Here is a 12,654-nt window from a genome sequence, read left to right on the forward strand (position 1 = left end):
AACAAAGCATGATAAAAAACTAAACTCACAAATCATCCTGCATTATTACTGCTGTTAAAAATAATAAAAATTCACCATCATGCTTAAGGAAATAATTTAATTTAATTTTCTGGTTAACTAAACAATATGATTAACTGAAACTCAAGAATACCTTTTTTCAATGACTTGTTGCTAAATGTGTTCCTGAATTTGTTTCTTTTTATTGCTTTGTTAACAAATTGCCACAAACATAGAAGCTTCAAATAACATACCTTTATTATTTCACAGTTCTATAAGTCAGAAGTCCCTGTGGACTCAGATGAGCACTAGCTGAGCTAGACTCTTATCTAGAACCTTTTGAAAAGAATCCACTTCTAAACCCATTCAGCTTGTTGACAGAATTCAGTTCCTTGAGGTTATAGGGCTGAGAGTCCCATTTCCTTGACAACTATTGGTTAAGGGATGCTCTCAGGTCCAGAGGCCACTCTCCAGTCCTTTCCACATGTTCCCCTCCGTCTTCAAACCAGCAATGGTATGTCAAATTCTCTTTGCACCTCCAGTCTTTGACTTCCCCTTCTACTGGCAACCTGAGAAAACTGCTTTTAAAGGGCTCATGTGACTTGATTAAGTCTACTCAAATAATCTCCCTTCAGCCATATAACATAACTATGACAGTAACACCAGGGGACAAAGGTCAAGAGGGTCTTCTTAAAATTATGCTTACCACACTTACTATATTACTGAGTTTCTGGAGCTAATGTGTTTTCATAACTCAGGATGGTTAAATACCTCAGGAACATCATTATGAAAGTTAATTTTCATATATCTAAAGTATAAGATTAGTCTGATTTTATACTAACTATATAAAATACCTTGTAAATTATTTTTTTAAGTCACAGATAAAAATTTACTTAGTTTGACTTTCTCCCTAAGTAGACTACAGAAAAAATACATACACATGGTCATTCACTGATTCAAATATATTTATTAAATGGGGCAATATTCCTGGCATGGGGGATAAGAACAGTGAACTTTAAAAGATCTCTAAAGAGTAGATTAGTGGCAATCTAGTGCTAGGGAGTAGGGAAGAAAATAGAAAGTGACTGCTCAGTTATTTTATGGAATAACAAAATGTTTTAAAGTTATGGTTATAGTTTCACAACTGTAAGTATTTAAAAACCATTAAATCGTGTACTTTAAACTGGTGAGATTTATGGTATGTAAATTATATCTCAATAAAGCCATTAATATAAAAAGTGGAGGAAGAACATGGTAAAAGAAACTGTCTTTGCCCTCCTGGACCTTACATTCCAGGCAATGCTGTCCAGGACCTCCTGCAATGATAGAACAGTTCTATATATTTACTATTCAATATGGGAGCCACTCAGTACATGTGGCTACTGAGCCCTTGAAATATGGCCAGTGCAACAAAGGAACTGACCCTTTAAAATTTAACTTTAACTACTTTTAATAGATATATGTGGCTAGTAACTGCCAGAGTGGACAATATGGTTATAAAAGGGGAAAGACAATATACAAATAGCAAATAAAAGTAAAGTATGTAAAGTGATGATACATACATAGAGGAATATGGCCTATTCCCCATCACTCTGATATGTATTTACAGAAATACATCAGGTATATGTATGTATATACATAATATATAAATATATTTGTAATATATGTAAATATATATAAATGTACATTGTATCTATATGTTTCTATGTGTAATATAGATGTAAATGTTTGGATTATTTGAGCAATTAAAAACAGGAAGAATCTTTTATCCTTGTTGTATAATCTTCCTAAGCTTTTTGAAAAAATATATTTAAAAACTACTTTTGAGACCATTCCATGTCTTGAAAAAATAAGTTTTCAAGCTATACATATAAGGTGACCATTATTTGACTTTCTTTCCTATGATACAATGATTCTTACCATTTGGAGATCTGAGATCACTTTTGAGAATTTTGTAAAAGCTCAACACCCCCTGCCTACAAAAACTCATATAAATAATATATCAAAACATGGAAAATGCTCTTAGAGTTTCTACTCTTTTATGAGACACAGAGAATCAACTTGAGAGTTTTTAATGTACACAGTGCTTTAAAAAAAAAATGTTTCATGTTTCCTATAAAAATCCTAAGTATCTTCCCCTCCCCACTGGGAGAAAATGTGGAGGTAGGGTCCCTCAGTGATCTCTGCCATGCACTAAATAAGTGCCAGCAAGGAGGCGCCAGCCCTGATGCTCATCACTGGGGTTGCAGCAGCTGCAGAGATCCTGGGGTAGACCATCCCCACCCTGCACTACGCAAATGACAGCAGAGTCAGCACCCCTCATCTTCCTAACTAGAGAATGGAAAGGGATTACACAAAGATGAAGATGATGAAAAAGGAGATCTTTCAAATCTGTGTATGAAGTCCTGGGTACACCCGCAGGTAGCCCATATGTGAAATAGATCTCAACCAACAAAGCAAAAAAGTTTTAGAATTTAACTGCGGTATGGAATATCACCTGCATTTCAGAATGGTCTCTTTGGAACAGACAAACAGGGCAGAGCAGAATGGTACAACCAAGGCTTTGGAAACTAAACTGGCATTCGAATCTCAGCACAAAAATGGACAAGCACACTCCTCCATATATACCCAAGAGAAATGAAAACATATGTCCACACAAAAATTTGGTACACAAAAATTCACAGCAGCATTATTCATAATAGTCAAAGGGTAGAAACAACTCAAACGTCCAATAATTGATAACTGAATTAACAAAATGTAGAATATCCATACAATGGAATATCTTTCAGCAATAAAAAGGAATGGACACATGGTACATGAATGAAACCTGAAAACAGGCTATGTGAAAGAAGTTCATGACAAAAGACTGGAATCATTATATGACCCCATTTATATAACATGTCCACAAGAGGCAAGTTCACAGAGACAGAAAGCAAATTAGTGGCTACACGATTAGTGGAGTTGTTGGGTGGGAGAAATATAGAATGAGTGCTGATGGAAATGGGGTTTCTTTGTGCGATGATTAAAAAAAATTCAAAAATTAGATATGCTGATGGCTGCACCACTCTCTGAATATCCTAAAAACAACTGAGCCATTTAAAGTGGTGAATATTATGTTATATAAGTTACAACTAAATAAAGCTGTTATATTTAAAAAAAAAAAAAAAAAGTGAAGGTCATGTAGGCAGAACCAGAACAAGTTGATTGCCTCCTAAAACAGAATTTTTAAACAGGAACCAGAATTTCATACACAATACTCAAAATGTCCAGGATATAATCCAAAATTACTTGCCATACCAAGAAACAAGAAAATCTCAACTCATCTGAAAAAAATAATCAGAAGTTACCATCACTGCTCTGGTAAAGATGGTAGAATTATCTATCAAGAATTTTAAGGGCGAATGGGTGGCTCAGTGGGTTAAAGCCTCGGCCTTCAGCTCAGGTCATGATCTCAGGGTCCTGGGATCGAGTCCCGCATCGGGCTCTCTGCTCAGTGGGGAGCCTGCTTCCCTCTCTCACTCTGCCTGCCTCTGTGTCTACTTGTGATCTCTCTCTGTCAAATAAATAAATAAAATCTTAAAAAAAAAAAGAATCTTAAAGCAGCTATCAGAAAAATAATACAACAAGGAAGGACACTATATCATACTCAAAGGATCTGTCCAACAAGAAGATCTAACAATTTTAAATATCTATGCCCCTAACGTGGGAGCAGCCAACTATATAAACCAATTAATAACACAATCAAAGAAACACATCAACAATAATACAATAATAGTAGGGGACTTTAACACTCCCCTCACGGAAATGGACAGATCATCCAAGCAAAAGATCAACAAGGAAATAAAGGCCTTAAATGACACACTGGACCAGATGGATATCACAGATATATTCAGAACATTTCATCCCAAAGCAATAGAATACACATTCTTCTCTAGTGCACATGGAACATTCTCCAGAATAGATCACATCCTCGGTCCTAAATCAGGTCTCAACCTGTATCAAAAGATTGGGATCATTCCCTGCATATTTTCAGACCACAATGCTCTGAAGCTAGAACTCAATCACAAGAGGAAATTTGGAAAAAAACCAAATACATGGAGACTAAACAGCATCCTTCTAAAGAATGAATGGGTCAACCAGGAAATTAAAGAAGAATTGAAAAAATTCATGGAAACAAATGATAATGAAAATACAACGGTTCAAAATCTGTGGGACACAACAAAGGCAGTCCTGAGAGGAAAATATATAGCGGTACAAGCCTTTCTCAAGAAACAAGAAAGGTCTCAGGTACACAACCTAACCTTACACCTAAAGGAGCTGGAGAAAGAACAAGAAAGAAACCCTAAACCCAGCAGGAGAAGAGAAATCATAAAGGTCAGAGCAGAAATCAATGAAATAGAAACCAAAAAAACAATAGAACAAATCAACGAAACTAGGAGCTGGTTCTTTGAAACAATTAATAAGATTGATAACCCCCTGGCCAGACTTATCAAAAAGAAAAGAGAAAGGACCCAAATAAAGAAAATCATGAATGAAAGAGGAGAGATCACAACGAACACCAAAGAAATACAGACAATCATAAGAACATATTATGAGCAACTCTATGCCAACAAATTTGACAATCTGGAAGAAATGGATGCATTCCTAGAGACATATAAACTACCACAACTGAACCAGGAAGAAACAGAAAGCCTGAACAGACCCATAACCAGTAAGGAGATTGAAACAGTCATCAAAAATCTCCAAACAAACAAAAGCCAAGGGCCAGACGGCTTCCCGGGGGAATTCTACCAAACATTTAAGGAAGAACTAATTCCTATTCTCCTGAAACTGTTCCAAAAAATAGAAATGGAAGGAAAACTTCCAAACTCATTTTATGAGGCCAGCATCACCTTGATCCCCAAACCGGACAAGGATCCCATCAAAAAAGAGAACTACAGACCAATATCCTTGATGAACACAGATGCAAAAATTCTCACCAAAATACTAGCCAATAGGATTCAACAGTACATTAAAAGGATTATTCACCACGACCAAGTGGGATTTATTCCAGGGCTGCAAGGTTGGTTCAACATCCGCAAATCAATCAATGTGATACAACACATTAATAAAAGAAAGAACAAGAACCATATGATACTCTCCATAGATGCTGAAAAAGCATTTGACAAAGTACAGCATCCCTTCCTGATCAAAACTCTTCAAAGGGTAGGGATAGAGGGCACATACCTCAATATTATCAAAGCCATCTATGAAAAACCCACTGCAAATATCATTCTCAATGGAGAAAAACTGAAAGCTTTTCCGCTAAGGTCAGGAACACGGCAGGGATGTCCATTATCACCACTGCTATTCAACATAGTACTAGAAGTCCTAGCCTCAGCAATCAGACAACAAAAAGAAATTAAAGGCATCCAAATCGGCAAAGAAGAAGTCAAACTATCACTCTTCACAGATGATATGATACTATATGTGGAAAACCCAAAAGACTCCACTCCAAAACTGCTAGAACTGGTACAGGAATTCAGTAAAGTGTCAGAATATAAAATCAATGCACAGAAATCAGTTGCGTTTCTCTACACCAACAACAAGACAGAAGAAAGAGAAATTAAGGAGTCAATCCCATTTACAATTGCACCCAAAACTATAAGATACCTAGGAATAAACCTAACCAAAGAGACCAAGAATCTATACACAGAAAACTATAAAGTACTCATGAAAGAAATTGAGGAAGACACAAAGAAATGGAAAAATGTTCCATGCTCCTGGATTGGAAGAATAAATATTGTGAAAATGTCTATGCTACCTAAAGCAATCTACACATTTAATGCAATTCCTATCAAAGTACCATCCATTTTTTTCAAAGAAATGGAAGAAATAATCTTAAAATTTATATGGAACCAGAAAAGACCACGAATAGCCAAAGGAATATTGAAAAAGAAAGCCAAAGTTGGTGGCATCACAATTCCAGACTTCAAGCTCTACTACAAAGCTGTCATCATCAAGACAGCATGGTACTGGCACAAAAACAGACACATAGATCAATGGAACGGAATAGAGAGCCCAGAAATAGACCCTCAACTCTATGGTCAACTAATCTTCGACAAAGCAGGTAAGAATGTCCAATGGAAAAAAGACAGCCTCTTCAATAAATGGCATTGGGAAAATTGGACAGCCACGTGCAGAAAAATGAAATTGGATCATTTCCTTACACCACACACGAAAATAGACTCAAAATGGATGAAGGACCTCAATGTGAGAAAGGAATCCATCAAAATCCTTGAGGAGAACATAAGCAGCAACCTCTTCGACCTCAGCCGCAGCAACATCTTCTTAGGAACATCGCCAAAGGCAAGGGAAGCAAGGGCAAAAATGAACTATTGGGATTTTATCAAGATCAAAAGCTTTTGCACAGCAAAGGAAACAGTTAACAAAACCAAAAGACAACTGACAGAATGGGAGAAGATATTTGCAAACAACATATCAGATAAAGGGCTAGTGTCCAGAATCTATAAAGAACTTAGCAAACTCAACACCCAAAGAACAAATAATCCCATCAAGAAATGGGCAGAAGACATGAACAGACATTTCTGCAAAGAAGACATCCAGATGGCCAACAGACACATGAAAAAGTGCTCCATATCACTCGGCATCAGGGAAATACAAATCAAAACCACAATGAGATACCACCTCACACCAGTCAGAATGGCTAAAATTAACAAGTCCGGAAATGACAGATGCTGGCGAGGATGCGGAGAAAGGGGAACCCTCCTACACTGTTGGTGGGAATGCAAGCTGGTGCAACCACTCTGGAAAACAGCATGGAGGTTCCTCAAAATGTTGAAAATAGAACTACCCTATGACCCAGCAATTGCACTGCTGGGTATTTACCCTAAAGATACAAACGTAGTGATCCGAAGGGGCACGTGCACCCGAATTTTTATAGCAGCAATGTCTACAATAGCCAAACTATGGAAAGAACCTAGATGTCCATCAACAGACGAATGGATAAAGAAGATGTGGTATATATACACAATGGAATACTATGCAGCCATCAAAAGAAATGAAATCTTGCCATTTGTGACAACATGGATGGAACTAGAGGGTATCATGCTTAGCAAAATAAGTCAATCGAAGAAAGACAACTATCATATGATCTCCCTGATATGAGGGAGAGGAGATGCAACATGGGGGTTAAGGGGGTAGGAGAAGAGTAAATGAAGCAAGGTGGGATTGGGAGGGAGATAAACCATAAGTGACTCTTAATCTCACAAAACAAACTGAGGGTTGCTGGGGGGAGGGGGTTGGGGAGGGTTGTTATGGACATTGGGGAGGGTATGTGCTATGGTGAGTGCGGTGAAGTGTGTAAACCTGGCGATTCACAGACCTGTACCCCTGGGGATAAAAATATATTATATGTTTATAAAAAATAAAATTAAAAAAAAGGAAAATAATACAACAAGAAGCTGCAGATACTTTCAAAACAAATATAGAAATACAGTTTCAAGCAAAGAAACAGAAGACATAAAGAATAAAATGGAAAATACAATAAATGAAACTTTTGTATCAGTTCACAAGATGGGACCAATAACAGAATGGAGATAACAGAGGAAAGAATCAATGAACATAAAGATAGATAAATAAAAGTTATCCAACCTGAATAGAAAGAAAACAGACTGAATAGGGCTTTAGTGACCTAGAAGTCAGTAACAAAGATCTAACATTTTTCTCTTTGGGGTCAAAGGAAAGAAGAAAGAGTGTGTAGCTGAAAAACTGATAACAGAAAATTTTACAAATTCTGAAAAAGATATAAACCTACAGAGCAAGAAGCGGAGCAATTAACAAGAAAAACTCAAAGAATTCCATACCCACACATAGCATAAGCAAATTTCTGAAAATTTAAAAGGAAAAAAATAAGGAAAGCCAGAAGAAAATGACACATTAGGTAGAAAACAAGAATCTGAATGACAATAGATTCGTCATCAGAAAACTTAAGAGTCACTGCTTTAAATATTCTAGCTCTCAGGAAAAGAAGAGATATAATCAAATTTGTATTCTAGGAAGCCATAAAGAAGAGAATAGCAAGGGGAAAATTAGAAGAAAAATGAATTAAAGAGCTACTGCAACAACCCAGTAGAGAAAAATTCAGGACTTTACTAAAACAATGGCCATAGAGATGAAAAAGGATGGCAAACCTTAAGAATGACAGCAATACATACACGTACAGATGGACTCTTAAAGGAGAAATTCTGTCTTTCCATTAAAAATGGCTGGGAAAAAGTACTCCTGCTACCAGAGTATGCAAGATGTCCCAAGTAACAGATTGCTGAAGATGGAAATCCCCTAATTCTGTGTATGAACCCACATAAGACTCAGAATCAATCTGAGCAGCCCATATGAGGAACAGACCCAAAAGCAGCTTAATGAAGGATTTGAGAACTGAAATAAAACTAAAACACTGCACAAGTCTCAGAATAATCCCTGAGTGGCATGTGTGCATTCAGATCCAAAGGCTTTATAACCACTGCCCTCAGAAAGCATGACAGAGAATTTGCTACTTGAACCTAACTGATTTGTTGCTTACTAAATAAAAATAAACAAATAAATAGATAGATCAATAAATCAACATTCCCCAGAACATAAGAAGATCCATAACCTATGCAAAATAACCTTGATAATGTCCAGAATAAATCCAAAAATCACTTGACATACAAAGAACTAGGAAAATATACACAATTCTCAAGGGAAAAGATAATCAATGGATGTCAGAAAATCCTAAGATCCAAAAATTTGCATCATCAGACAGACATTAACGATTATAACTAGATACCACGAGTCAAAGGTAAAGACAATAAAATGAAATGAAAAGAGAGACATTATCAATAAAGAAAGACAATAAAATGAAATGAAAAGAGAGACATTATCAATAAAGAAAGAAAAATCATCAAAAAGAACAAAATGGAAAGGTTAAGAATGTAAAATACCACATCCTACATTTTAAACTGACTGGATGGTTTTGAAAGCAGAATGCAGATAACAGAGGCAATAGTCAGTGAAGCTAATGATAGTTCAAAAGAAATAACACAATCTGAAGAAAGAGAAAAGATTAAAAAAAAAAAGAAAGAAAAAGATCAGAACCTCATGGACCTGTGTAGCTAAATCAAAAATCTAACATTAGTGTCACTGAAGTCCCAGAAGAAGAAACAAAAAAGACTACTGCAAATATATTAAAAGAAATAATGGTTTTTCTAAAATCCCATTTTGGTGAAAGACATAAATATAAATTCAAAAAGCTCAGTAAACCCTACCACTCATGGTAAATTTAAAGAGACCTACATCCAGATACATAATTTGAACTGCTTAAAACAAAAAATGTAGAAAAATCTTGAAAGCAGCTAGAGAAAAATGACATTATATACACAGGAGAAAAACAATTAGCATGACTGCAGACTTCCCATCAGAAACCATGAAAGGCCAGAAAAAAATTGAGCAACCTGTTTTAAAATGCTGAAAGAAAAGAATTGAAAACCTAGGATTCTGTTCCTGTAAAAATATCCCTCACTAAACAAGGCAAAATAAAGGTATTGTTAGGTCAAAAAATTTTTAAGAAAATACATCAGCAACAGTCATGTTTGAAAAGAAATGGACCCCCCCCCCAAAAAAAGTGGTTCACACTAAAGGGAAATGACCCTAACAGGAAATTTCTCTCTAGCGATAAGCAAAGAGCAGAAGAGAAGATATCTAAGAAAATATAAAAGACAATTTTTCTCCTCTTAAGTTCTTTAAAATATGTATATTGTTGAAAGCAAAATTTATAACTTTATCGAATAGGGTTTGCCATACAAGTAGATGTGATGTATATGACAATTATAGCAAAGGTCAGTAGAGATGGATAAACGGACAAATAGAGTTCTAAAACTTATTACCTGAAGAAAAATAATATTAACTCTGAATAGATTATAAAAAGTTAGGTATGCATACTGTAATTACTAACATACTAGCATAACCACTAAAACATAATATGAAGACATATACCCAAAATAAGTCAGAGAAAAACAATTATAATATGGCTTCATTCCTAAGTGGAACATAAAGAACAGTGCAGAGGATAATAGGGGAAGGGAGGGAAAACTGAATGGGAAGAAATCAGAGAGGGAGCCAAACCATAAGAGACTCTTAACTCCAGGAAACAAACGGAGGACTGCAGAAAGGAAGTTGGGTGGAGGAATGGGGTAACAGGGTAATGAGCATTAAGGAGAGCACATGATGTGATGAGCACTGGGTGTTATACACAACTAATGAATCACTGAAAATTACATCAAAAATAATGATGTATTATATGTTGGCTAATTGAGTTTAAATTTTTTTTAAAAGCATATAACTAAAGGGCCAATAGCAAATTAAAATAGAATGCCAAAATATATCCAAATACATTAAATGTAAAAAGTCTCAATAAACAAATAGAGATAACTAGATTGGATTGAAATACGTATATATAATAGAGTAGCTATTAATATCAAAGAAGACTTGAAAGCAGAAACAATTACCAAAGAAAAAGAGGAAGAAAATGATACTATGATAAATGGATCAGCTCACCAAAAAACTTAGCAGTTCTAATTGTATATGCACCCATCAAAAAAACTTTGAAACACAGGCAAAACTGACAGAAGTGAAAGGAGACAGACAAATCCATAGTTACAGTTAGACACTTCAACACTCCTCTCTCAGTAATCAACCGAACTAGACAGAATATTGTACGGATAAAGAATATGTGAACAATTACAACAACCAACATGACCTAATTGAGATTTCTATAACATTCCACTCAACAGAAGAAAGTATATTCTTTTCAATTGCAAATGTAAAAATGCACCACAATACACCATATTTTTTTCCAGAAACAAGTCTTTTTTTTTTTAAGATTTTATTTATTTATTTGACAGAGACACAGCAAGAGAGGGAACATAAGCAGAGGGAGTGGGAGAGGGAGAAGCAGGCCTCCCGCAGAGCAGGGAGCCCGATGTGGGGCTCCATCCCAGGACACTGGGATCATGACCTGAGCCAAAGGTCATAACCAACTGAGCCACGCTGGTGCCCCAAGAAACAAGTCTTAATAAATTTATAACTGAAATCATACAACGAATGTCCTTTGAACATAACGGACTTTAATTAGGAATAAGTAACAGAAAAATCTTTAGTAAATCCTCAAATATTTGAAAGTTAAACAAAATTGTTCTACATAAGCCAAAGAGAATGTCTAAAGGAAAATCAGAAAGTAAATTGAACTGAATAAAAATGAAAGTACTACATATCAGTATGTGAGATGCAGCTAAAGCAATGAAACAAAATTGTTCTACATAAGCCAAAGAGAATGTCTAAAGGAAAATCAGAAAGTATATTGAACTGAATAAAAATGAAAGTACTACATATCAGTATGTAAGATGCAGCTAAAGCAGTGCTTAGAAAAACACAAACAGCATTAGAAAACTTTCATTAGAAAGGAAGACACATCTCAAATTAACAATGTGAACTTTTCATCTTAAGAAATTAGAATAAAAGAAAATTAACACCAAAGGAAGCATCAATCAATGAAACTGAAAATAACAACAAAAGAAAAAATAGCAGGAATCAATGAAACCAAACATATTCTTTGAAAAGATCAATAACACCAATAAATATCTAGCCACACTAAGTAAGAAAAAAGAAAGAAAATGTAAACTACCAATATCAGAAATGGAAGAAATATTACTAAAGGTGCCACAGACTTTAAAATCATAATAAGGGAATACTGTACAAATGTTAGGCTCACAAATTTGAAAACTTGAAATGGACCAATCTTTCTAAGACAATCTACCAAAATGCACTCAAAAAGAAACCAAGGAAATGAACGTCCTTACATCTAATTTAAAAACTAAATTCATAGTTGCAAGCCTTTCCACAAAGAAAGGGCCAGGCCCTTTATTTGGTCCATCTGAACATTAAGGAGGGCACATGATGTGATGAACACTGGGTGTTACACAAAACTAAATGATGATGAATTTTACTGACATTGATGAAAAAAAGTAATACCAATTCTACATAAATTCTTCCAGAAAAAAGAAGAGAGGCACCTTCTAATTCATTTTATAGGGCATGATAAGAAATCAAACAAAATCATTATGACAAGAAAATCAAACCCATTACAAGAAAAGAAAATTACAAAGTACTATTCTTTGAGAACACAGAAGCAAAAATCCTCAACAAAATAACAGCAAATCAAATAAGCTACTGAAACTAAATGGGTTTAGCAACATTGCAGGCAAGATACAAATTCAATATACAAAAATCAATTGTATTTCCACATAATAAAGATGAACGAATAGAAAGTGAAATTAAAAGAAACAATATCAACTACAATAGCATCAAAGAACATAAACTAGGTATAAATCTAACAAAATACATGTAGGATCTATATATATCTCTACAAAATACTTAGGCATGAAATCCATGAAAACCTAAATAAATGAAGAAATACATCACGTTAATGGACTGGAGAAGTCAGCATTGTTTAGATGTCAGTTCTTCCTAAAATGATCTCAAGTCAACACAATACCACCCAAAATCCCAGTGTTTGAACTGATAAACTGATAAACAGATTCTAAAATGTGGAAAAGCAAATGA

General features: G+C 35.1%; 1 protein-coding gene across 1 annotated transcript in view; it reads right to left on the bottom strand.

Moving 5' to 3' along the window:
* Window positions 1–12,654, bottom strand: part of ATRNL1 (attractin like 1) — a 794,045-nt gene that overhangs the window by 772,882 nt on the left and 8,509 nt on the right. The window lies entirely within an intron of this gene.

Source organism: Lontra canadensis, unplaced genomic scaffold (genome assembly GCF_010015895.1).
Source record: "Lontra canadensis isolate GAN:19392208 unplaced genomic scaffold, GSC_riverotter_1.0 scaffold3, whole genome shotgun sequence".
NCBI classification, from domain to species: domain Eukaryota; kingdom Metazoa; phylum Chordata; class Mammalia; order Carnivora; family Mustelidae; genus Lontra; species Lontra canadensis.